Source organism: Mobula hypostoma, chromosome 26 (genome assembly GCF_963921235.1).
Source record: "Mobula hypostoma chromosome 26, sMobHyp1.1, whole genome shotgun sequence".
Lineage (NCBI taxonomy): Eukaryota > Metazoa > Chordata > Chondrichthyes > Myliobatiformes > Myliobatidae > Mobula > Mobula hypostoma.
In genome coordinates this window covers 23342816-23367354 of record NC_086122.1, presented here as the reverse complement: position 1 = coordinate 23367354, position 24539 = coordinate 23342816, and the positions used below count along the sequence as shown (strand labels likewise).

Here is a 24539-nt window from a genome sequence, read left to right as displayed (position 1 = left end):
AATCAAACCTGCATCCACCACTTCTGCTGGCAGCTCATTCCACACTCCCACCATCCTCTGAGTGAAGGAGTTCACTTTCATGATCCCATTAAACATTTCACCTTTCACCCTCAACCTATGACCTCTAGTCCAAGTCTCACACAACTTTAGTGGAAAAAGCCGGCCTGCATTTACCCTATCTATACTCCTCATAATATTGTTTACCTTTATCAAATGTTTCCTCGTTCCCCTACGCTCCAGGGAATGAAGTCCTAACCAATTCAAACCTTTCCCCATAACTCAGGCTCCTCAAGTCCAGGCAACATCCTTGTAAATTCTCTCTGCACTTTCAATCTTATTGATATCTTTCCTGCAGATAGCTGACCAGAACTGTACATAATACTCCAAATTAGGCCACATCACGTCTTATACAGTTCAGCATAACATCCCAACTCTGATACTCAATACTTTGATTTATGAAGGCCAATGTACCAGTCGTAGAAATTAGTTGAATCTCCTTACCCAGCAAACACCCTGAGGACTTCTATGCTTCAAATACTCTTCTAAATACATTTTAACTATTACAAAAGTACCTGCCACCACCATCCACTCAGGCAACAAGTTGCCATTTTCAACGAGCATCAGGATGGAAAAAAACTATTCCTCTTATTCTCTCTAAAGGTCCTATCACCTGCCATTAACCCATGTTAACAACAGCACCTCCTTCATCTCAGACGGTTGAAGACGTTTGGTAAGGCCTCCCGAATTCTAAGAACTTTCTATAGGGGCTCGACTGAGTGCATCCTGACTGGCTGCATCACTGCCTGGTATGGGAACTGTACTTCCCTCAATGGCAGGACTCTGCAGAGAGTGGTGCGGACAGCCCAGCACATCTGCAGATGTGAACTTCACACTATTCAGGACATTTACAAAGACAGGTTTTTTGAAGGGCATGAAGGATCATTGGAGACCTGAGACACCCCAACCACAATCTATTCCAGCTGCTACCATCCGGGAAACAGTACCGCAGCATAAAAGCCAGGACCAACAGGCTCCGGGACAGCTTCTTCCACCAGGCCATCAGACTGATTAATTCACGCTGACACAACTGTATTTCCCTGTTATATTGACTATCCTGTTGTACAAAATATTTATTATAAATTACTATAATTGCACATTGCACATTTGAATGGAGACGTAACGTAAAAGTTTTTACTCCTCAGGTATATGAAGGATGTAAGTAATAAAGTCAATTCAATGTGACCTCTTGTCATTGACTCCAAGGGAGATCTACCCTGTGGATGTCCTTCATAATCTTGTATATCTGAGTCAGGGATCCTTCAACCTTATCCACCTCGGGGAAAGCAAACCCAGCCCCTCAGGTCACGGAAACACTTCATTCCCAGCAACATCCTGACAAGTCTCTTCTGCAACTTCTCTGGTGCAAGCATTCAACCAGAACTGTGCTCAGCAATCCATCTGTGCATTAATTAATGTTTTATACAGTTCTACCATCACTTCCTTGCCCTTATGTTCCACGCTCATGTGCCTTCTGTTACAGCACACGCCCAACAGCGCCAGCTTCCGGGGTTTAGACATTCTAGCTCTCCGGAATATGGACAGCTGGTGCAGCCCCCTTTAAGGATTCAGGACCATCACGCTAAATGGCAATCATGTTTTGGGGGCCAAGAACTGAGTATTGAAAGAGCACCTGAATGGAACTTCAGCACGCAACCGTAAGCCCTCCTGGTGATATTGTCTGGTGTTTTATTTTGTGCTCAGTTCTCGATCCAGTTTTATTCTGTGTCTCGAATCTAGCCTCAGATACTCGAGCATTTGGGTCCAAACCATCCTCGTCAAAGACTCTCGACACACCTTCTTAATGACCCTATCTGTCTATGTGCAGCTGATACACCTTCAATTACTCCAAAAGACTGAAGTAGGGTAAACACTGAAAGGCTTTTATTCGCAGTAAAATGTGACTTCTAGCATGGTGAGTGTCTGTCCCTGGACTGAGGAGGAGGGGCAGGGCGAAATCACCTTTATTCAGGGGTCTCTGGGAGGAGCCACAGGGGCAGTCAGCAGAGGGGCGAGTCCAGACAGGTAACCCAGTTACAACATATATATGGTTTACCACAGCAGCCTACAGGCATCCTTAGACAGGTACATCTACGTTCCTTGTACCCTCATGCGACTTGGCGTCCTGCTGTTCGTGCAGTGGTTCTGAAACACCCTAGACTCCCGGAACTCTGAAAAAAGCATCATAAAGTGAATTAAAATCTCCAAAGACAAGTGGATTGGGAAAATGGGAGGTAATGGTTTAAGAATCTGCATCCCTCATCACTTATTCACTTCTTCACCATAATTTATTTTCAACCTGTGACGAGCTGTAGCTTTCCACAGCCCAGTCAGTAACTCCACATGAGAAATTCTGCAGGTGCCGGAAATCCAAAGCAACACACACAAAATGCTGGAGGAGCTCAGCAGGTCAGGCAGCATCTATAGAACTGAATAAGCAGTCAACGTTTCGTGCCGAGACCCTTCTTCAGGACTGGAAAGCAAGGGGGAAGATGCCAGGATCAAACGGTGGTGGGGGGAGGGAAAGGAAGCTAGCTGGAAGGTGATGTGTGAAGCCAGGCGGGTGGGAAAGGTCAAGGAGTGGAGGAGAAGGAATCTGATAGCAGAGGAGAAAGGGAAGAAGGAAGGGACCAAGAGGGAAGTGATAGGCAAGTTAGAAGAGGTAAAAGGCCAGAGTGGGAAATAAGGTTCGTCCATCATCATCGATGAAGACCTCGACACCATTAGTACTTTTTTTTTAGAAGGTCAAGTTGCTAGCTCGACACTCAACCCGGCATGGAAGGAAAGCATGCCCGGGAGTGGCTTGACTGGATTGGAACACAGGAATCTCCTTTCCCGGAGTCTGGCGCTGATGTCACTGCGCCACCAGCCAGATTGATGGTGTCGAGACTAGCGCTTGATTTGGATTTAAGTGAGGGAGAGTTGTGCAGTGTCAGCCTCACTCTCTCTTCCCAATTCCCATCTGGATCCAGTGGCAAGACAAGAGTCAAGACGGCTGGAGATGGGACTAGGCGCAGTGGATGACCAGGGCATCTTCTATGTCTTGTCCTGCTCTACGCGTTCCACAATGCTTGCAGAGACCGCCTTCTTGACCGTTGGACCTTCCATTGGTCTCGTCCACTCAAACCGCTGGAGTCTGTCTTCACATGCTGGGATAGACAACTCCCTATCCCACTGAGGGTTTGAGACCCGTCGGCTACCCTCACCTGGTTTAGCCGGCTTGTCGAAGCCGTTGCCCGGGGTGTGGCTGCTGTCGCATGCAAACAGCTACGGGGAGCCACAGTTGAGAGCTGAGTGCCAGGTGGGGACCAAAGGTGGACTAACCGCCCTGAAAAGGACATGACATGTTCCCCCACCAGAGGTGCTACCCCTCCCGGACACCCCATACACCCCAGAGTGGGAAATAGAGGAAAAGGGGAGGGGGAGGGATTTCTTACCAGAAGAAAAGGTTGATATTTACGCCATCAGGTTGGAGGCTAACCAAACAGATTAAAAGGTGTTGCTCCACCACCCTGATGGCACAAGAGTAGGCCATGGACCGACATGTCAGGATGGGAGTGGGAGTCAGCATTAAAATACTTGGCACCGGGAAGTTCCACTTGTGGCGGATGGAGCAGAGATGCTCGACAACGTGGTCCCCCAATTTTCGATGGGTCTCGCCAAAGTAGAGAAGGCCGCATCGGGAGTACCGGACTGAATAGATGACTCCAGCAGACACTGGGCTCTGTTAAGGGGACTGCATTAATAACATTGCATTTAAAACTGCTGATCTTGATTTACCGCAGATTCAGAAATTACAACTGATAAATGGTAACAAAGAGACTTGATAGGGTCGATACGGAAAGGATGGTTCTTTCTCTTTTTCTTTGTCAATCTTTTTATTAGTTTCATAATAATAAACATACCATAATATTGATACAAAGTTATTGGGAATACATTGCTGTAATTAACATAGTTAAATATAAGCCCAGTTGACACGAGTGTTAGATCTCCCAATCATACAGGATACAGATGAACAATATAAAACAAAAAAAAATCTAACAAAAAAACATGAAAAAGAAAAAAAATAAAAATATATCCCCCCAAAGAACTAACCTAAACAGTGTTAATCAACTAAACTAAGAAAAAAAAAGACATGAACTGTTATGTAACATCATAAAAAAAGGAACCATTAGTGTTGTCGACTCAGTTCCTCTCAACATATATTACATAGAAATAGAATAAGTTTGGAAAAGATCAAATTACATCATATGAAAATGTTGAATGAATGGCCTCCAAGTCTTTTCAAATTTAATAAAGGGATCATAAACAACACTTCTAATTTTTTCCAAGTTTAAACACAACATAGTTTGAGAGAACCAATGAAATGTGTGGGAGAATGGAAAAGATGGTTCTTTTTGCAAGAGAATGCAGAACGAAGGATCACTCTTTCAAACTAAGGTGCCAGACTTTAAAATAGAGATTGTGGGATATTATATGTCTCAGAGCCCTATGGAAATCCCTTCCTGAAAGGGAAGTGAAATCAGATTGATCGAAGGCTTTAAGGCAGAATTAGATTGTTGATAAGCAAGAAGAGGTGAAAGGTTACCAGGGATAACTAGCAATGCAGAGATGAGGTTAGCCATGACCTACTTGGGTGCTGGCGCACGATTGAGAGGCTTAATGGCCTACACCCTCTGTCACATTATTTTTATGTTCACAACCCCAAAACAAATGCATTTGCAACTTGGGTTATGGGCCAAGGGGAATAAGAGCGAATCACACAAGTCCACAGGCCCACATCAGACCTTGCCATGTCTCACTCTGCAGCCTGTGATTTGACCTATCTATTAGGGAATCCAATGTCCCATCTGGTAATTACTCCCTTGCATACAGACTGGCAACTCTCTGCTGGATAGGTCCCAGGTCAAGCTAGTGTCCTTGTCCACCGCCCCTTTGCACAGGGAGACAGTGGCAACAGGGAAGATTCAGAATCACCACATTTGGGAGGGACCTGGCTCTGTAGTCTCTGTGCTCCGGTAATCCACTCGAGCCAGACACTGAAAGTGAACATTGATCCCTTCTGTCTGCAAGCAGAGTTAGTTACAAGTTGTCATTTGCAGCTTTAGGATCAATTACTGTTGCTTCTCTGAATCTGGAATGGCTCCAGAAAGCAGAGTGCTGTGGGGTAACACTGCAGCCAGCAAGAGGGACCGCCAGAACATTACTCCCCCGGCAACCTAAGGGGAAATTATCCCTTAAATTTGTGTGAACGTAGAAGTGCCAACAAATTTGCTGTGAACAAAGATGTGCCAACAAAACTTGTCAGATTAATTTATATGCAAAACATTTAAACACTTATTCAAACATTTTGGCCTGTGGCAAAGGAGAAGAGCCTCTTCTTTCAGAAAATGTGCATTGGAAATAGAAAATGCACGACCCACATTTTCTTCTTCCAGTCACTCTTCTCTGCATCTGTCAATTTTCCCCATACAAACAGATAGTTGTTCTCTAGAATTCTCCTGCCTCTCTGTGGCCTCTTGAATAAGTGTTGATTTTTAAACTTCTGTCAATATATTTCCTACTTGGCAGCCCAACAATTATTGAGGCAACTATCAACTTTAATATTCCTTCTGAGATCGAGATTTATCAATGTTACAAACATGATTGCTTCCTCTTATGCTGTTCCTCTTGTCAAGGACTATGCAGCCTGTTAGCTTCAAGATCATTGGGTGTTTAAATGTCAGACCCACCAGATATGGAGCAGGAAGTGCCTGAAGTGATGGTGGGTAGTTAAGGAGGTGCTACTTCCACCATCTACTGTGAAGTTTGGTGAACTTCTATTGGATGAACTCAAGGTTTTCACAGCTGTCCTGAATGTTCCTTCTCCATTTTCGACCATCACCAGCAAGGAATTCCCATTTGTTAATGGAGATATTACCCTTGTCACGGAGACTTTGAGAATACCCGTGAATTATTTCATCATCTTTCCATCTGGTAATCCTCTGGTCTGAACTGCGGCTGTAGCTCCTGAATGGGCTGCTGGCTTCATGCCTGTGGGTTCACTTTCATTTCTGATTGCTACTTGCTTACTTTTATGGTTTCCACGATTTGTTTCTTTTTCTGCACATTGGCTATTTGTCTTCTTTCTTTTAATGGGTTCTGTTAGATTACTTTGTCTTGTGACTGCCTATAAGGAGACAAATCTCAAGGTTGTATATAATATGCAGTACATACTTTGATAATAAATGTACTTTGAACTTCGTCATGATGGAACTTGAAGAGTGCCTGCCTTGAATTCCTGTTATTGAACATGCAAGAGCAATGGCCTGTGTACTGGTGCCAAATGAGTTTAATTAATATCCTGAGAGAGGAAACAGATCTTGATTCACTAATGCTCTAAGTAGGCTTGGTGGAATTTGGGGAGACCATATTGTTGGTCCACCTCAATGCATTGAGATGTTTGCTGTGGTAGTCCAGGTCTCGGGTGTTCATAGGAATGCAGAGATCACTCCTGTCCAGTACACTATGTGCTTTGAGGCATGTCAAATGGTCAAAGTTTGTGTTGGTGCATTCTAACTGATAGTGCAATTTCATCACTGTTGTCTGCCTTCGCTGGAGGTGGCTCCTGAGATATGAGAAGTTGTCCACACTTGCAAGATACCCATCACAATCTTTACTGCTTTGATTTGATGTGAATGATGCATTTTACTATATGTTTCAATGTATATGTAACAAATAAATCCAATCTAATCTAACCTAATCTTTGCATCTTGTGCCTCTTTAACCAGAAGGCAGATTTGCTCAATGGGGAATCATTTCTGCTTTGCAGGTGCTCTTTGTAAATCCCAACCTCTTGTATGGTTCAACCAAGGATAACTTGGAAGTCAGTATCTAAATATGCACACATGCTAGCACTACCTGGAGATACAATGACCTTAGTTCTCGAGTGGAGGTAATGTATTATCCTATCAATTAGCTCCATTCCAGTGAGAAGCTTGCCATGGGTGAGATACAGCACTCTGAGATAAACGTTGGGGCAATTAATCAGTTTTGTTTCCAATGCTCTACACTGGGTCTACTGGGGACTACTTGGTTAAGATGATGGCTTTCATACAATCACGTTCGCAAATATAGAGACCACTTATAGCATGCAGTCAGACTGAAGGGTAATGCTCCATACCTGTCTCAGTTAAGAGAGTCAGAGGCTTTTGTGAGATCAGTCAATATAGGTATAGCTGCTGATGCTGTTCCCTGCATTTCTCTTGGTCATGATCTACAACAGAGATGATATCCATTGCACTTTAAAGTTATAATTTAGTGAGAAGCTTCTCAACTATTCGGAGGAGATAGTTAAAGAGCATCTTAGTTACAGCTTACAAACAAGAGAAAATCTGTGGGTGCTGTAAATCCAAGCAACACACAGAAAATGCTGGAGGAACTCAGCAGGCCAGGCAGCATCTATCGAAAAAAGTACAGTCGATGTTTCGTTCCGCCGAAGGGTTGTGGCCGGAAATGTTGACTGTACTTTTTTCCATGGATACTGCCTGGCCTGCTGAGTTCTTCCAGCATTTTGTGTGTGCTGCTTAGTTACAACTTGCCCTGTTGAAGAGAACAAGGAGATTTCTCTGTAGTTAGCACAATCATGTTTTTCTTCTTCCTTGAAGACTGTCATGATCACACTATCCTTAAGATATGTTGTCATACTCTCCTCTTTCTAGATATAGAAACATAGAAACATAGAAAATAGGTGTCCAATCCCTTTAGAATTTTATACGTTTCAATCAGATCCCCCCTCAATCTTCTAAATTCCAGAGAGTATAAGCCTAGTCGATCCAGTCTTTCAACATATGAAAGTCCTGCCATCCCAGGAATCAATCTGGGGAACCTTCTTTGTACTCCCTGTATGGCAAGAACATCTTTCCTCAGATTAGGGGACCAAAACTGCACACAATACTCCAGGTGTGGTCTCACCAAGGCCTTGTACAACTGCAGTAGTACCTCCCTGCTCCTGTACTCGAATCCTGTTGCTATGATTGCCAGCATACCATCCACCTTTTTCACCGCCTGCTGTACCTGCATGCCCACTTTCAATGACTGGTGTATAATGACACCCAGGTCTCGTTGCACCTCCCCTTTTCCTAATCGGCCACCATTCAGATAATAATCTGTTTTTCGGTTCTTGCCACCAAAGTGGATAACCTCACATTTATCCACATTAAATTGCATCTGCCATGAATTTGCCCACTCACCTAACCTATCCAAGTCACCCTGCAACCTCTTAGCATCCTCCTCACAGCTAACACTGCCGCCCAGCTTCGTGTCATCCGCAAACTTGGAGATGCTGCATTTAATATGGAAGATGAGCTTGTAAATTTAGAGTTATGGAGTCACAGAGCACGGAATTAAATCCCTTGGCCCAACTGATCCATATAAGTTGAGATGCCCATCTAAGCTAGTCCCACTTGCCCGCATTTGATGATTACCTCTCTTAACCTTTCCTATCTATGTACCTGTTCATGAAATTGTTCCTGAAATTTTCTCTCAACATTTTAGAGCTTCAGTTGTTTTCTCCCAAGGCTTTGTTGCATTTCACTTGGTATGTGACCTTATTGTCTGTTTGTCGGTGAGAGGTAATCGTGAGGCTGAGCAAGATGGTTTGCTGTGGGATTAGATCAAGCACACTCATGTGAAGGACACAATTCTTGTTGTGTAGCTTTCTGTTAGAATGGTGGATGGCTTTGACAGGGCTTTTGTGACAATCAGTAAATTTCTAATCCTCCTGGGTGACTTACTTACATAATTTATGTGTCACAGGTTTCCTGTAAGACCCTCTTCTTATGACTACCACCTCTTCAACGTTTTGTTTCTTGAACCAACTAGCACAATCCTAATCACTACAAAACTGACCACTCTGATCCTTTGCACTAAAATTGACCATTTTCCTGTTCTAATTTTGTTCTTTCTTGTAAAAATTGGCTATAATTTCTGTTCAGTTTATCACTTTTCTTGTGAATGTTGTGTCTTTAATTCTGTTCTTGAAATGCTCTTGCAAGTAAGTTCTTTGTTCTATCTGTGCACTTGTGTATAGAACAATAAACTCAGCTTTGATTTTAGAAAAAAGCATATTGCTGTCTGTAAAGTTAGTTCTTTTCTCTTGAAGTTTGGTGTATCTTCCAGTCCATGAATGCTTTTATAGCTAATTAGCACACGGGTCTTTTGGTTATACAGGTCTGGCGTATTCAGGTTGAGAAGCCAAGGATGTCTTTACAGGAGCAGATTATGGTATTCCACCTACCATGGACAGTCTGCAGCTCCTGTTCATTGGGAGTTGTCAGGTTTTCTGGAACATCTGTCTGAGGGAAAATAAAAACATTACTACATTAAAACCAAATGCAGAACTACATTTCATATTCTGATTGGATAACTTGTAACCCAATGTGCAAACACTAAAGGTTCCAGTTTCAAATAACCCACATCTGTGATGTTCTCCTCTCACACATACACTCAGCTGAAACACACAGATTTCTTCTCCCTTTGATCACCTTTCAATCCTCTCCCACCTCTGCCACCCAGTTTCACCTGTTCACCACCTTCCAATCACCCACCCATCACCATCTGGTTCAGTCAATTACCTGCCAACCCTTGTCCAGCTCCTCCCTGTGCTGGCAATCTTTCCTCTTTTCCCTTTCTCACAATATAGGGTCTTGAGCCGAAATGTCGACTTACACCTTCAGCCTGCATAGTTGCCCTGTGACTCGCTGAGTTCTTTTAGTGTTCTGCTGTTTGGTCCACATTACTGCATCTGCAGACTAGTTTGCCTTCTGTCTCAGAAGAGCTACTTTTGCAATGTCCATTGAAGTTTAACACCAATGTTCTTGAGCTAGTATATCCGTCGCTGCCCGTGGTTTAGGGCATGGCAGGGTATCGCAGAAGTCAATACCCTGAAACAGCCCAACAGCTAATCAAAGAAGGAATTAGCAATACAGATTAAGTGACCTCAGCAATTTTCAGTATGTATCCCTGTTGACATAGACCTTCTGGTGATCTCTCAGTTAGTTGATAACAGAGTCAACAGGTGCCAGTGGAGGGTCAAGTTGTAGATCTTCTATTAGAAAAGATTAGATTATGAGAACACTCAGTCCTCTTTTATTGTCATTTAGAAATGCATACATGCATTAAGAAATGATACAATGTTTCTCCGGAGTGATATCACAGAAAACAGGATAAACCAAAGACTAACACTGACAGAACCGCATAATTATAACATATAGTTACAGCAGTGCAAAGCAATACCATAATTTGATGAAGAACAAACCATGGGCACAGTAAAAATAGTCTCAAGGTCCCCGAGTCGATCGACTCCCGAGTCCCCGATAGCAGGCGGCAAAAGGGAGAAACTCCCTGCCATAAACCTCCAGGCACCGTCAACCTGCCGATGCCTTGGAGGCAGCCAACCACAGCCGACACTGAGTCCGTCCGTCCGAAAACTTGGAGCCTCCGACCAGCCCCTCCGATACAGCCTCCCGAGCGCCATCCTCTGCTGAGCGCCTTCGACATCACCCCAGTCGCTGAAACAAGCAGAGCCGAGGGTTCGGGCCTTCTGCTCCAGAGATTCCAGTTACTACACAGTAGCAGCGGCAGCGAAGCGGGCATTTCAGAAGTTTTCCAGATGTTCCTCCATACTCTCACATCTGTCTCCATCAAATCGGAATTGTGCACGGTCCCCTACTTGACAAATTACAGATATCATTCACTGGAGAGGCCGCGCGCACTGCCGTTGTGTCGCCATCTTCTCCTCCTAGGTAGAGTTATAATATTGTTAAACAGCAGCACAAAAGTAGCCATACCTTCGACAGTTTACTGCAATGAATTAGCTATAAGGCCATGTTTATTAACAGCACAGCCATGCAGAGAGAGCGGTAATGGGCTTTTTCCATGGAAACTCTTTACTACTTGTGGGTGAGGAGCTCCCATTGTATTGTCAGGCTGGGAATTCCAGGACATTGAAGGACCATGATGATAGGATGATGATGTCCGTCAGATTGATAACTGGAGAGGAAATTGGGGATAATATTGCAAATCAGTCCTCTGCCACCTCTTCTACCATCTCTTTGTGTTTAGGGCAAGTATCAACAACAGGAGACAGCGTCCATCATTAAGGATCCCCACCACCCAGGACATGCCTTCTTCACACTGTTCCAGTCAGAAAGAATGTACAAAAGCCTGAAGTCATACACTCAGCGATCCAGGAGCAGCTTCTCCCCCTCTGCCATCCATTTTCTAAACGGACATTGTACCCATGAACACTACCCCACTACCTCTGTTATTTCCGTTTTGTGTACTACCTATTTTAACTTAATGTTTTAATGGACATTTATATACATTATATATATATATAATACTTAATGTAATTCAGTTTTTTCTGTATTTATTTATTATGTATTTCATTGCACTGCTGCCATAAAGCTAACAAATTCCACAACATGCCGGGGATACCAAATCAATTCCGAGCCTGGCAGTGTCTTTTCAAGACGGATGACCCCAGCTATTATCAGTAATAATAATAGGCATCCGTTAGTCACCTGAGACCGTGGATTTGGGCCTTGGAAGGTTTCCAGGGCGCAGGCCTGGGCAAGGTTGTATGGAAGACCAGCAGTTGCCCATGCTGCAAGTCTCCCCTCTCCACGCCACCGACGTTGTCCAAGGGAAGGGCACTAGGACCCATACAGCTTGGCACCGGTGTCGTCGCAGAGCAATGTGTGATTAAGTGCCTTGCTCAAGGACACACTATTATCAGCACTCTTATCAGCTCTTATCAGTACTCTTCAGAAGTTGTCTGCCTGACATCTGTGGTCGTATAACCAGGGCTGTTCATACTATTGTCCACCACCTGCTCCCATGGCTTCATGTGACATGGATAAGGGGCTAGGCAGGTGCTACACCTTGCCCGAGGGTGGTCCGCAGGCTAGCACAGGGAAGAAGTGCCTTACTCCTCCTTTGGTAGAGATGTATCTCCAACCCTCATATAAAGTGCCCAGAACTGCTCACAATATCTCCAACTGCGGTCTGAACAATCCTTATACTCCCTCATCATTACATTCTTGCTCTTATGTTCTAGCCCTCTCGAAATGAATTCTAATCTTGCATTTGCCTTCCTTACCGGCCACTCAGACTCTAAGTTACCCTTTAGGGAATCCTGGACTTGAAATTCCAAGTCCCTTTGCACCTCTGATTTCTGAATTTTCTTCCTATTTAGAGAATATCCTCTGCCTTTATTCCTTCTACCAAAGTGCATAACCAACCTACTATACCCTCTACAGTGTCTACTGTCTTGTTTATTATTTATTGTTATTTATTGTAGTGCTTGCACTGTTTTGTGCACTTTATGCAGTCCTGGATAGGTCTGTAGTCTAGGGTAGTCTTTGTGTTTTTTTCTTAGGTAGTTCAGTGTAGTTTTTGAATTGTTTCATGTAGCACCATGGTCCTGGAAAACGTTGTCTCATTTTTACTATGTCCTGTACCAGCAGCAATGGTTGAAATGACAATAAAAAGTGACTTGACTTGACTTGAAACACTTCCCTACACTATATTCCACCTGCCACTTCTTTGTCCATTCTCTTAATCTATCTAAGTCCTTCTACATCCTCCCTGCTTCCTCAACATAAGACCATAAAACCATAAGACATAGGAGCAGAATTTGGCCATCTGACGACCCATTCAGTCTGCTCCGCCGTTCAATCATGGCTGATCCGTTTTCTTCTCCTCCTCAACCCCAGTTCCCAGCCTTCTCCCTGTAAACTTTGATGCACCTGCCCCTCCACCTTTCTTCGTTTTTGTCTGCAAACGTGGCCACAAAGCCATCATTTCCATCCTCCAAATCACAGGCACATAACATGAAAAGATGTGGTCCGAATACTGGTCCCTGTGGAACACCACTCAGGGCAGACAACCAGAAAGGTCCCCATTTATTCCCACTCTTGCCTTCCCTCCTATGAGCCAGTCACCTGTTCCTGCTAACACAATGGGCTCATATCTTGTTAAGCAGCCTCATGTGTGGCACCTGGCCAGAGGCCTTCTGAAAATCCAAATAAATAATATCCACTGGCTCTCCTTTGTCTATTCTTCCTGTTATTTCCTCAAAGAATTCCAACAGATTTGTCAGGCCAGATTTCCCCTGAAGGAAACCAAGCCTATTTCATCACATGCCTCCTAGCGCTGCAAAACCTCATCCTTAATAAGGGACTCTTATCATCTCCCCACCCAATGAAGTTAGGCTAACTGGCTAATAATTTCCTTTCTCCTATCCCCCTCCTTTCCTGAAGTGTGGAGTAACATTTGCAAGTTTCCACTTCTCTAGAACCACTCCAGAATCTAGTGATTCTTGAACGAACATTAGAAATGTCTTTACATTTTCTTCAACTACCTCATTCAGAACCCCAGGAAGTGGTTCATCTGGTCCAGTTGACTTATCTACCTTCAGAACTTCCAGCTTCACAAGCACCTTCTCCTTAGTAATAGCAAGGACATTCTCTTCAGCTCTCTTGAATTTCTGGCATTGTGCTAGCAGATTCCACATTGAGGAATAGAGAAAAATGCAAGAAAGAACGAATAGGATCCTAAAGGGATTGGACAGGCTAGATGCAGGAAGATTGTTCCCGATGTTGGGGAAGTCCAGAACGAGGGGCCACAGTTTGAGGATAGAGGGGAAGCCTTTTAGGACCGAGATTAGGAAAAACTTCTTCACACAAAGAGTGATGAATCTGTGGAATTCTCTGCCTCAGGAAACAGTTGAGGCCAGTTCATTGGCTATATTTAAGAGGGAGTTAGATATGGCCCTTGTGGCTACGGGGGTCAGGGGGTATGGAGGGAAGGCTGGGGCGGGGTTCTGAGTTGGAGGATCAGCCATGATCATAATAAATGGCGGTGCAGGCTCGAAGGGCCGAATGGCCTACTCCTGCACCTATTTTCTATGTTTCTATGTTTCTATGTAATTAGAAAGAGTGAAAAACAAAGCCCACTATAGTACAATTTGGTCACACAATTGCTATTCTGAGGTAGTGATTTGAGTTGTGCAGGGTTATTAAAGAACCAAATATTTGAAGGGAAGTAGTTGTCCTTGAATATGCTGGTGTGACACATTTGTATTTGTTTAAGACACTTACAGTGGACTGTTCTCCCTGGCCATCTGTACCAAGCAGTGTGGACTGAGAGGTGGCCACATTGGCTGGGTATTGCAGAGGCCAACACCCTGGTACGTCCTGACAGCAAATCAAACATGGAAGAGAGCACCCCACCTCTCCTGTCAACCTCACCCATCTATGCTAAAGTCGGTGCATCTTGCGTGCTGTCTTCAGAACCCAGTGCACTGAAGTGGAACCAAATCATCCTTCAACCTCAAGGAATATCTAAGAAAGAGGAGACTACAACAAAGAGTCTTCATCGATCAGGTCTTCAATGTCATAGAGTGTGTTGTACCACACATTAGATGATAATGGCATAAACACAGTCTTCCTCAAAATTAAATTTACATTCTTGTCAACCAAAAGAACCAAAATGATTTGTATTTCGACTTTATTGATAATCTTGTGTTACAAAGTCATTCCTCTGTGGAAACTAAAGATAATTGCAAAGAAAAGCAAATGAAATATCACAACTGACTAACTGAACTTTCCAAAAGAATGTGTGTTTTGCACAGCCTAGGATTTGAGTTGCTAACATTATTTTGAAGAAGTTATACAGGTTAGATACACTGATCAATGCACGCTTTCTCATTCATTCACTGGAACGCAGCCCCTGTAGGGAGGCTTTCAGGTACCCATGATTTTGTAACATGGCTTCTCTGTCTCAGGACCTCCCATGCCAGTGTTCCCAGAACGCTATTCTAAATGGAGTAATTGCCCAGGCCTGGTGCACAAGCAAACTGCTTTGAGATCTGATGTCAGCCAGCCTTAGCTAATCATGCAACAATCTGGTGGGAACAAAGCATTTTGGGAATGGTGAGGGTGGAACGTGGTGGGAGGGGTGTGGCACAGGAGGCAGAGAAGGAGTGTCAGGGCTGGAGATGGTGTGGGTGCAGACACACCCATCCCTGAGACATCGGGCAAACTCATTTGATTCCAAACAATTGGTTTATTGACCATTACAGAATGTCTCTCTGGTGCTTCCTGCTCTCTCCCTTCTCCCTTCTCCTCTTCCCCACCATGATTCCCCTCTCCCTGCCCCCTTCCCACCCTCAGTCCACAATAGATTCTGGTTCTTTACACTCACAAAAGCTGAATGCTTGCAACTTTCCTGAAGTTCCTTGAACTCTCTTCCAGTATAAAACTGAGCCACATTTCACAAGCACCTGCCTGATTAACGTATCAGAGGCTTTCTGTTCTTGCCTGCAAAAGCTGTTATAGTGGGACCACAGCTTCATGGTGCCTCTGAGCAGCATGGTCCTTCCTTGGTCCTGTATGGCTTCCAACCAGAGCCACAGAGGCTGGCACCAATACCTGTTTGTCCCCTATTGGGCAATACATAAAATTACTACAGTACTATGCAAAAGTCTTAGACATAGACATAGACATAGAATAGTACAGCACAGTACAGGCCCTTCGGCCCACAATGATGTGCTGACCCTTAAACCCTGCCTCCCACATAAGCCCCCACCTTAGATTCCTCCATTAACCTGTCTAGTAGTCTCTTAAACTTCACTAATGTATCTGCCTCCACCACTGACTCAGGCAGTGCATTCCACGCACCAACCACTCTCTGAGTAAAAAACCTTCCTCTAGTATCCCCCTTGAACTTCACACCCCTTACCTTAAAGCCATGTCCTCTTGTATTGAGCAGTGGTGCCCTGGGGAAGAGGCGCTGGCCATCCCCTCTATCCATTCCTCTTATTATTTTGTACACCTCTATCATGTCTCCTCTCATCCTCCTTCTCTCCAAAGAGTAAAGCCCTAGCTCCCTTAATCTCTGATCATAATGCATACTCTCTAAACCAGGCAGCATCCTGGTAAATCTCCTCTGTACCCTTTCCAATGCTTCCACATCCTTCCTATAGTGAGGCGACCAGAACTGGACACAGTACTCCAAGTGTGGCCTAACCAGAGTTTTATAGAGCTGCATCATTACATCGCGACTCTTAAACACTATCCCTCGACTTATGAAAGCTAACACCCCATAAGCTTTCTTAACTACCCTATCCACCTGTGAGGCAACTTTCAGGGATCTGTGGACACGTACCCCGAGATCCCTCTGCTCCTCCACACCACCAAGTCTTGTGCTCCCTTGCTATATATTTTGCAGAGACTGGATATGGATGGAAAATTGATGTAATGAGATTAGTATACATATGACAAGAGTCTGCATGTTAGTTGTTACTCGGCGGGTAAAAACACTTGTTCTGAAGCTCCAAAACATTAGTATAGTGGTTATTGAACCAACATAGAAACATAAATTGGGAACACGGGGAACGGGAACAAAAGAAAACCATCGGCCTTTTAAATCTGCTTTACCATTCAATGTTATCCTGACTGGTGACCCAAACTATCTATACACGATGGGACTTGCTCATAGAGTACCTTCCCACTGAAACTGTGTTGTTCTTAGACAAACAAGTTCTTCAAAACAATCAACACCTATTTATTCAGCAAAATAGCTGTAGTTTCGACATGTCAATTGCAATTATTTTTTGCACAGCACAGTAATCATCTTAGCTCCGGGGATTATTTTGGTTTAAGGACCAACAATAGGTAGTACCAGCTTGTTCACTACAAGGTTCTGTATTTTTCTACCGAGCATTGAGGGCACCAGAACGAGCAACGACAGTTGTGGGCTGCCCCTAGCACACTCTTGGCTATGCAACCCACATCAAAGTTGCTGGTGAACGCAGCAGGCCAGGCAGCATCTCTAGGAAGAGGTAGAGTCGACGTTTCGGGCCGAGACCCTTCGTCAGGACTAACTGAAGGAAGAGCTAGTAAGAGATTTGAAAGTGGGAGGGGGAGGGGGAGATCCGAAATGATAGGAGAAGACAGGAGGGGCAGGGATGGAGCCAAGAGCTGCACAGTTGATTGGCAAAAGGGATATGAGAGGATCATGGGACAGGAGGCCCAGGGAGTAAGAAAAGGGGGAGGGAGGAAGCCCAGAGGATGGGCAAGGGGTATATTGAAAGGGACAGGGGGAGAAAAAGGAGAGAGAGAAAAAGAATGTGTGTATATAAATAAATAATGGATGGGGTACGAGGGGACAAGGGGCATTAGTGGAAGTTTGAGAAGTCAGTGTTCATGTGATCAGGTTGGAGGCTACCCAGACGGAATATAAGGTGTTGTTCCTCCAACCTGAGTGTGGCTTCATCTTTACAGTAGAGGACGCCATGGATAGACGGCGGAATGTAAAGTGTTGTTCCTCCAAGACGGAATATAAGGTGATCCATGGCCTCCTCTACTGTAAAGATGAAGCCACACTCAGGTTGGAGGAACAACATCATATATTCCATCTGGGTAGCCTCCAACCTAATGGTATGAACACTGACTTCTCAAACTTCCGCTAATGCCCCTCCTCCCCTCGTACCCCATCCATTATTTATTTATATACACACATTCTTTTTCTCTCTCCTTTTTCTCCCTCTGTCCCTCTCACTATACCCCTTGCCCATCCTCTGGGCTTCCTCCCTCCCCCTTTTCTTTCTCCCCGGGCCTCCTGTCCCATGATCCTCTCATTTCCCTTTTGCCAATCACCTGTCCAGCTCTTGGCTCCATCCCTCCCCCTCCTGTCTTCTTCTATCATTTCAGATCTCCCCCTCCCCCTCCCACTTTCAAATCTCTTACTCACTCTTCCTTCAGTTAGTCCTGACGAAGGGTCTCGGCCTGAAACGTCGACTGTACCTCTTCCTACAGATGCTGTCTGGCCTGCTGCGTTCACCAGCAACTTTGACGTGTGTTGCTTGAATTTCCAGCATCTGTAGAATTCCTCGTGTTTGCACTCTTGGCTGTGTTGGTTGTTAACATGGCCAATGCATTTCACTGTATGTTTCAATGTAGGTGTGATAAATAAATCTGTATCTTAATCTGTTATGTTTTGTAACTTCAAAACATTAAACTAATTCAAGGAACGACGTGGTAGTCTGAAAGTGTGGGTCTAATGTCAAGTTTACTTTAAGTGAGGCACACACGCATCACTGGGCATTGTGATGACGTGCGTAATTCACATATTTGCACATATAACCCATGATGAATTTGTAACCCTCTCATTGTGCTTGTATACAAACACGGCCACTTAACACAGCAGAGAGAAGACCACCTTTTATAAACAATAGGCATCTAGCTTCGGTATGATTTGGGGTTCAACCAAACATTGTGATGGCAACCGTTAGTCTCGTGAGACTATAGATCTGCGCCTGGAAAGTCTTGCTTCAGTCTGTGTTAGAGCAGCGTCTGTTGTGGCTGTAGAGGCCCACACGGGAGTGACAGTCTCGGCTGCAGCGACTGCACTTGAAGGCGCTGTCCTCCAGTGTTGTCTTGGTGCTGTTTTTCTGACGAGTGTGCTTTTCTTCAGCAGCAAGCCTCAGCTTCTCTTCTCCTCTTTTTAGACCTCTGCGTAGTTCCAGCCTCCAGTGAGAGCGATCGCTTGCGATGTCCTCCCACCTCTCGACGTTCATTTTCAGTGACTTCATGTCTGTCTTGCAAACGTCTTTGAAATGAAGATGGGGCTGCCCTTGTGCTCTCTTGCCGGAGGCCAGTTCCCCGTACAGCAGGTCTTCTGGGATCCTCCCGTCTGACATGCGGTGTACGTGGCCCAGCCAGCGGAGACAGTGTTGTTGGAGCAGGGTGAAGAGGCTGGGTATCTGGGAGTGGGCCAGGACCTCATTGTTGGTGAGTCGGTCAGTCCACATGATGTCCAGGATGTGTCTCAGGCTGCGAAGGTGGAAGGCGTTGAGACGCCGCTATTGTCTGTAGTAGAGGCTCCAGGTCTCACTGCCGTAAGGCAGTGTGCTGAGGACGCAGGCCCTGTAGACTGCAACTTTGGTGTGTGTCGTCAGCTTTTTGTTCTCTCAGACTCTCTTTGTACATGCTTAAACACACAAGCAGGACGATTGTGATGTTCCAGTTAAAGGAACCTCAATCTGATTGAATGCTGCCCATATGCAATTATCGGTCAGCGAGAAATAACAGATCGTACATCGCATAAAGTTATAAAGAGAGCATATTTACCAATTTCAGCTTTATCAAACAGATATTAAAAGAAAGAAGAAAAAAAAGAGTCCATTGCAATGAGACCAGTCAAAGTGTGCACATGACTGTTGATGCTCATCTTCTCCAAAAGTTGGGTATAACCATTACTCACAGTACCAAACCAACGGTCTATGTGAAAGCACCCACCACAGTCCAAACTTCCCTCAAAGTCCATCTCAAGTAAACTGGCTCTCTCTCGGGAGTATTGGCCCTTTCTCCTTGGAGCCATTCATCTGCACAAAGCACTTCTTGCAATAAGAACTCTCCTTCCAATGGCATTCTGCAGCACCTTCCCTTCGATCCTGCTCTGCAGCTCCCACCAAAAATCCCAAACCAGACCACTGTCAGTCACAAATCTCTCTCTGCCTCACTCTATCTAGAACCTTCTCCAGGTCCCACCATCCTGAATTCCTAACATTCTTAAGTTGAACAACAGGGCTTCTTACATTTAGCCGAAACAAAATAATTCTACCAGTGGGACGCACTGCTTTTGCAGAAAACTGCTAAAATGAAGTACTTGCGGCATTGGAGTAGAAATTTTAACCAGAGCGTTACACTCTCCCCCATCAAAAATAGTCATGTCCTTATGACTTTGGAACTTAATAAACTATTATTAATAACCCAGTATTCAAATAGGGTCTGTGGTTTCAAGACCCCCAATCCATTTGTAAATGGAAGTAGCATATCTCACCATGGGAAAGGACATAACACTCCACTTCCCAGCTGCATCCTCTGCCAGCCTAGCTAGGGGTTTCCTGACTCTCTGAGATCTCCTTATCTCTTCTTCAGCTTCAGCCACTCCTTGTGGCAGCCTCTGTGTTAAATACCGGTTACAGAAAGATCTATAAAGCAAAGTAACTTGAAAACTTGCTTCAAGTATGCCTCTAGCATAAACACCTTCAATTCATATGGATACATCAGAGCTTGGTTCCAAAAGACCTTCAGGAATAATGTTTTACATTTCAGTATTTCCCCTGATACACTGATTGGAACGTATTTTCTCCAACACGCCAGGCCATTCCTTTGCTGGGTCCCTCCATAATTTTGCTTCTTTTCTTCTCTGATTAACCGTTGACTTGCATTTCGAAGATTTTCCTGTCCCTCACAGGCTTGCTTGAAATGTCTGTCTTCTCCACAGTTGCAACAGAAAACACCAGTCACCTGTCTAGTCAGGAGATGCTTTTCAGCATCATTCCTCTGCACGGTAAGTCCTACAGGTGGGTCTGGTTTCCCAATGGACGTATCATGTCTAGCTGAAGCATTAGCAGACATTTATCAAGCCAACTCTGTTCACAGGTTTTCCACCTCATTCTTCAAAAGATCTATTTCAGGGGTCACTTTAGCAACAGAGGCTACCACTGAAGAACCTACTCGGCTCTTGGAAATGTTCCACTTTTCAATCATGTTTTCCTCCTCTCTAACTACTGTGAGTAACTTGGTAAAAGTTAGAAGAGGGCACATCTTGCCGGTCATTCGAATATGTAGAGCAATCACATCGTGTGTTAGCATGCCATTCACAACTTGCTCCATCCTCAACCAAATTCTCTCAGACAGTTGAATGCCCCCTTTGTGGCACAAACAGTGCAGCAGTTTAGAGACACAGAAACATAGAAAATAGGTGCAGGAGTAGGCCATTCGGCCTTTCGAGCCTGCACTGCCATTCAGTACGATCATGGCTGATCGTCCAACTCAGAACCCTGTACCTGCCTTCTCTCCATACCCCCTGATCCCTTTAGCCACAAGGGCCATATCTAACTCCCTCTTAAATATAGCCAATGAACTGGCCTCAACTGTTTCCTGTGGCAGAGAATTCCACAGATTCACCACTCTCTGTGTGAAGAAGTTTTTCCTCATCTCGGTCCTAAAAGGCTTCCCCTTTACCCTTAAATTGTGACCCCTCATTCTATACTTCCCCAACAATCAGGAACAATCTTTCAACCTGAAAAAGGTAGGCAGACAACTTCTCTCCTTCCTCCTGGAATGTGTGCTGAAATTTCATCCTAAGCTCAGCTGCACCTTAGCAATGCCAAAAGATTCTTCCAGAGTTTGCAAGTAATGAGCTGGCAGGACTAATGTGTTTTCTGCCTTTAGAACCTTCACTATATCAGCCACAGGGCAGCTTAAACTCTCCACCAGTCTCTGGTTTTTCATTTTATCTGAGTACTGCCATTCATCCAGTAAGTGAGAAGTCTGCTCCACCCAAATCCCATATTCTTCTTCACCATTGGGTGTAGGGTTGACTCCAGAGAACAGTCCCAGCCCACAGTGACTAGCGCTCGGCAAGTACACTTTGGCATTTATCAATCAGTGATGTAATAGCCAAAACCAACTCAGAATTTAAATTAACCGCCGATGGACCCATTAGTCATTTCACATCAGATAACTACTTTCCTTCACTTCGCAGGAATGAGAACAACTTGTCTTTAAAGTCTTTACCCTCAGTTACTTTCTCCCCTTCTCTAAAAATATGGCCAGCCCATGGTCCCACCTCTCCAGGGTCTCCTAATGTATCAGACAGCGAGACCTCAGTCACATCACTGCTCGTCTGGATTAACACAACATCCTTACCAGCTGATTGGTCAAAACACCGTTCAATCAGCTTGACTTTCCCCAATATTGTTACAGAACTCAGCACTCTGAGTAACGGTTCATCAGGGCTTTGGATATTCACCCTGCTCAGAGCACAAGCATTATTTGTTGATAATCTCTTTGAATCGCACAAAATCTTAATCCCTGTGATATCCATAATAAAGTACCTTAATCACGTTCCCTGACACTAGGTTAAACAGAGGCTTAAACACACAAACAGGAAGGTTGTGATATTCAGATAAATGGAACCTCGATTTGAGCGAATGCTTTGTATGTACAGCCCATACACAATTATCAGTCAGCAAGAAATAACCGATCGTATACCACATAAAATTATAACAAGAGAATATTTAGCAATTTCAGCTTTATCAAACAGTTATTAAAAGAAACAAAAAAGAAGAAAATAAATAAAAAGCCCTTTACAGTTAGACCAGTATAAGTGTGCACATGATCGTTGGAGCTCATCTCCTCCAAAAGCAGGGTATAACTGTTACTCACGTTGCCAAACCCGCAGTCTGCATGAAAGCACGTGCCACAGTCCGAACTTTTCTCAAAGTCCATCTCAAACAAACTGGCTCTCTCTCAGGAGTATTGGCTCTGCATCCTTGGAGCCATGCATCTGCACAAGGCACTTTTGCATAGGAACGCTCCTTCCAAAGCCATACTGTGGCATGATCCCTTCTGTCCCACTCCACAGCCCCTGCCAAAAGACCCTTCACCAGACTGCTGTCCATCACAAAACTCCCTCCACCCTACTCTCTCTAGATACTTCTCCAGATCCCACCATCCTGATTGGTTAACACAACATTCCTAAGTTGAACAACAGAGCTTCTTATCTTTGGCCAAACCCAAACCGTTCTACCAGCAAGAGACACTCCTTTCACAGAAAGCCGCTAAAATGTAATACCCTAAATTACAGCTGTAGAAGCCATAACCAGGTTATTTAAATGAACAGAAATGCTTAATCAACTTCTGTGTGTGTGTGTGTGTGTGTGTGTGTGTGTGTGTGTGTGTGTGTGCGTGCACACACGCGCGTGCACAAGATTACTCAAAAATTATTTAAATATTAAATACACAACACTCGTCCCTGCTTAGCTATAAACCAACTCAATAGAATGCATCTCAATGATGTACAAATCATACTATTATACTATGTAATATAGTAATTATACACAGACATCCACAGCACAGTAAATGTTTAAATTGCTCCATTCATGTTAAAATGTTTAATCGTTTTGGAGGATTTCTTACTCTTGTGGGATAACATCTTTCCTGACAAGGGGGATCACTCAGCTTGGCAGGTGAGACATGTGGCTGTGAAAATATCTCAGATTCTGGAGCTTCCTCCATGGTGGTTTGTAGGAGTTGACTCTGAAACTTCAGGAAATGGTTCTGGCAGCTCTAAACACCTTTCTTCTTTTTCTGGTTCCGCTTTCTTCATCTTTCTCACATGCCTTTGCTTTTTCACCCCTTTCTCTTTCTCATCCACATTCTTTCTTCTAGTTTGTGCATCTTGATCTTGAGAAGGTGCATTTAGTTCACTGGAGTATTCTCGATTAATCCTTCTATTGCTCCTTTTACAATCTGATTTCTCCTTTGGTTTCCTTCTCCATAACATCATCTGATGAATCCTCTATTTTTGTAACTCCATTGACTCCTTTCATTTTGATCTTCCATCATCCAGCTGGGCTTTGGTCTTTGCATTTACTTTTCATAGCATCAGTTTGTCTCACACTTGAAGTTCATGCAATAAACTTAATGCACGCAGAGTGGATTCTGCTTTTTTTATTACTCACAAAAGCCAAATGCTTGCAACTTTCCTGAAGCTCCTTGAACTCTCTTCCAGTATAAAACTAAGCCACATTTCATGTAACTGCCTGATTAACATATCAGAAGCTTTCTCAGATATGTTGCCTATAAAAACTGCTGAAGTCAGACCACTGCTTTAGTCACTTTCTTGCTTTCCCTGAGCAACATGCTCCTTCTTTTGTCCAATATGCTTTCCAATCAGAGGCACAGAGGCTGGCACCAGCCTGGTTGTCCTCTGTTGGGCCATGGTTCATGGTGTTTGGCATAGAGACAGTTGTGGCATCATCCAGAACCTTTCTTAATTCACTTTCAGGTGGCTTCATGGGAGAGAATGAGACATGTATATTGTGGATGGACCTGCAATCAAGTTGTAGTTATTGCAGCCAATCACGTCTCAGAAATGCTGGTTGTCTTGTTTTTACCACATACAAGCTCAATGTGGCTTGTTGGTTATTGTACTTCACCATTACAGATGTCATTGCCACAGGAGTTAACTTTTCTCCAGTATAAGTTCTTAATTGAATATCTGCAGCCTTCAGTTTGGTATCTTTGAAATGCCGTTCAAACTCATCTTATAGAATGACTAAAACAGCCGAATCAGTGTCCAATTCCATTCTAATTAATTTGCTGTTCCCTTCTGGCATCAACCACATTGCTTGTTTATTGTTAATTTTCACACTATAATTTTCAAGGCTACACTGTCCTGTAGCATTCTCAACATTATCTGGTTTTTCACCAACAACATGCATATTTAGTGTTCTTTCTGAAACTGCAACTTGACTTTTTAGGTTTTTCTCTTCTCCAGGTGGTGGATTTATTTTTGTCTGGACAACATGCTCTTTGTATGTGTCCCACTTGGTTGCATTTTCTGCAAGTTTCGCCTTC

General features: G+C 44.1%; 1 long non-coding RNA gene across 2 annotated transcripts in view; it reads right to left on the bottom strand.

Annotated features, from left to right (window-relative positions):
* Nucleotides 1-3938: 3938 nt before the first annotated feature.
* LOC134338090 (uncharacterized) overlaps nt 3939-24539 on the bottom strand; it is a 95792-nt gene continuing 75191 nt past the window's right edge. Inside the window, exons 2-4 of one of the 2 annotated variants that reach the window (XR_010016141.1) lie at nt 9335-9392; nt 7220-7312; nt 3939-6226 (exon numbers count right to left, since the gene is read on the bottom strand). This is a non-coding gene — a long non-coding RNA (uncharacterized LOC134338090). The remainder of the gene's footprint in view (nt 6227-7219; nt 7313-9334; nt 9393-24539) is intronic. The other variant, XR_010016140.1, reaches the window with a different exon arrangement.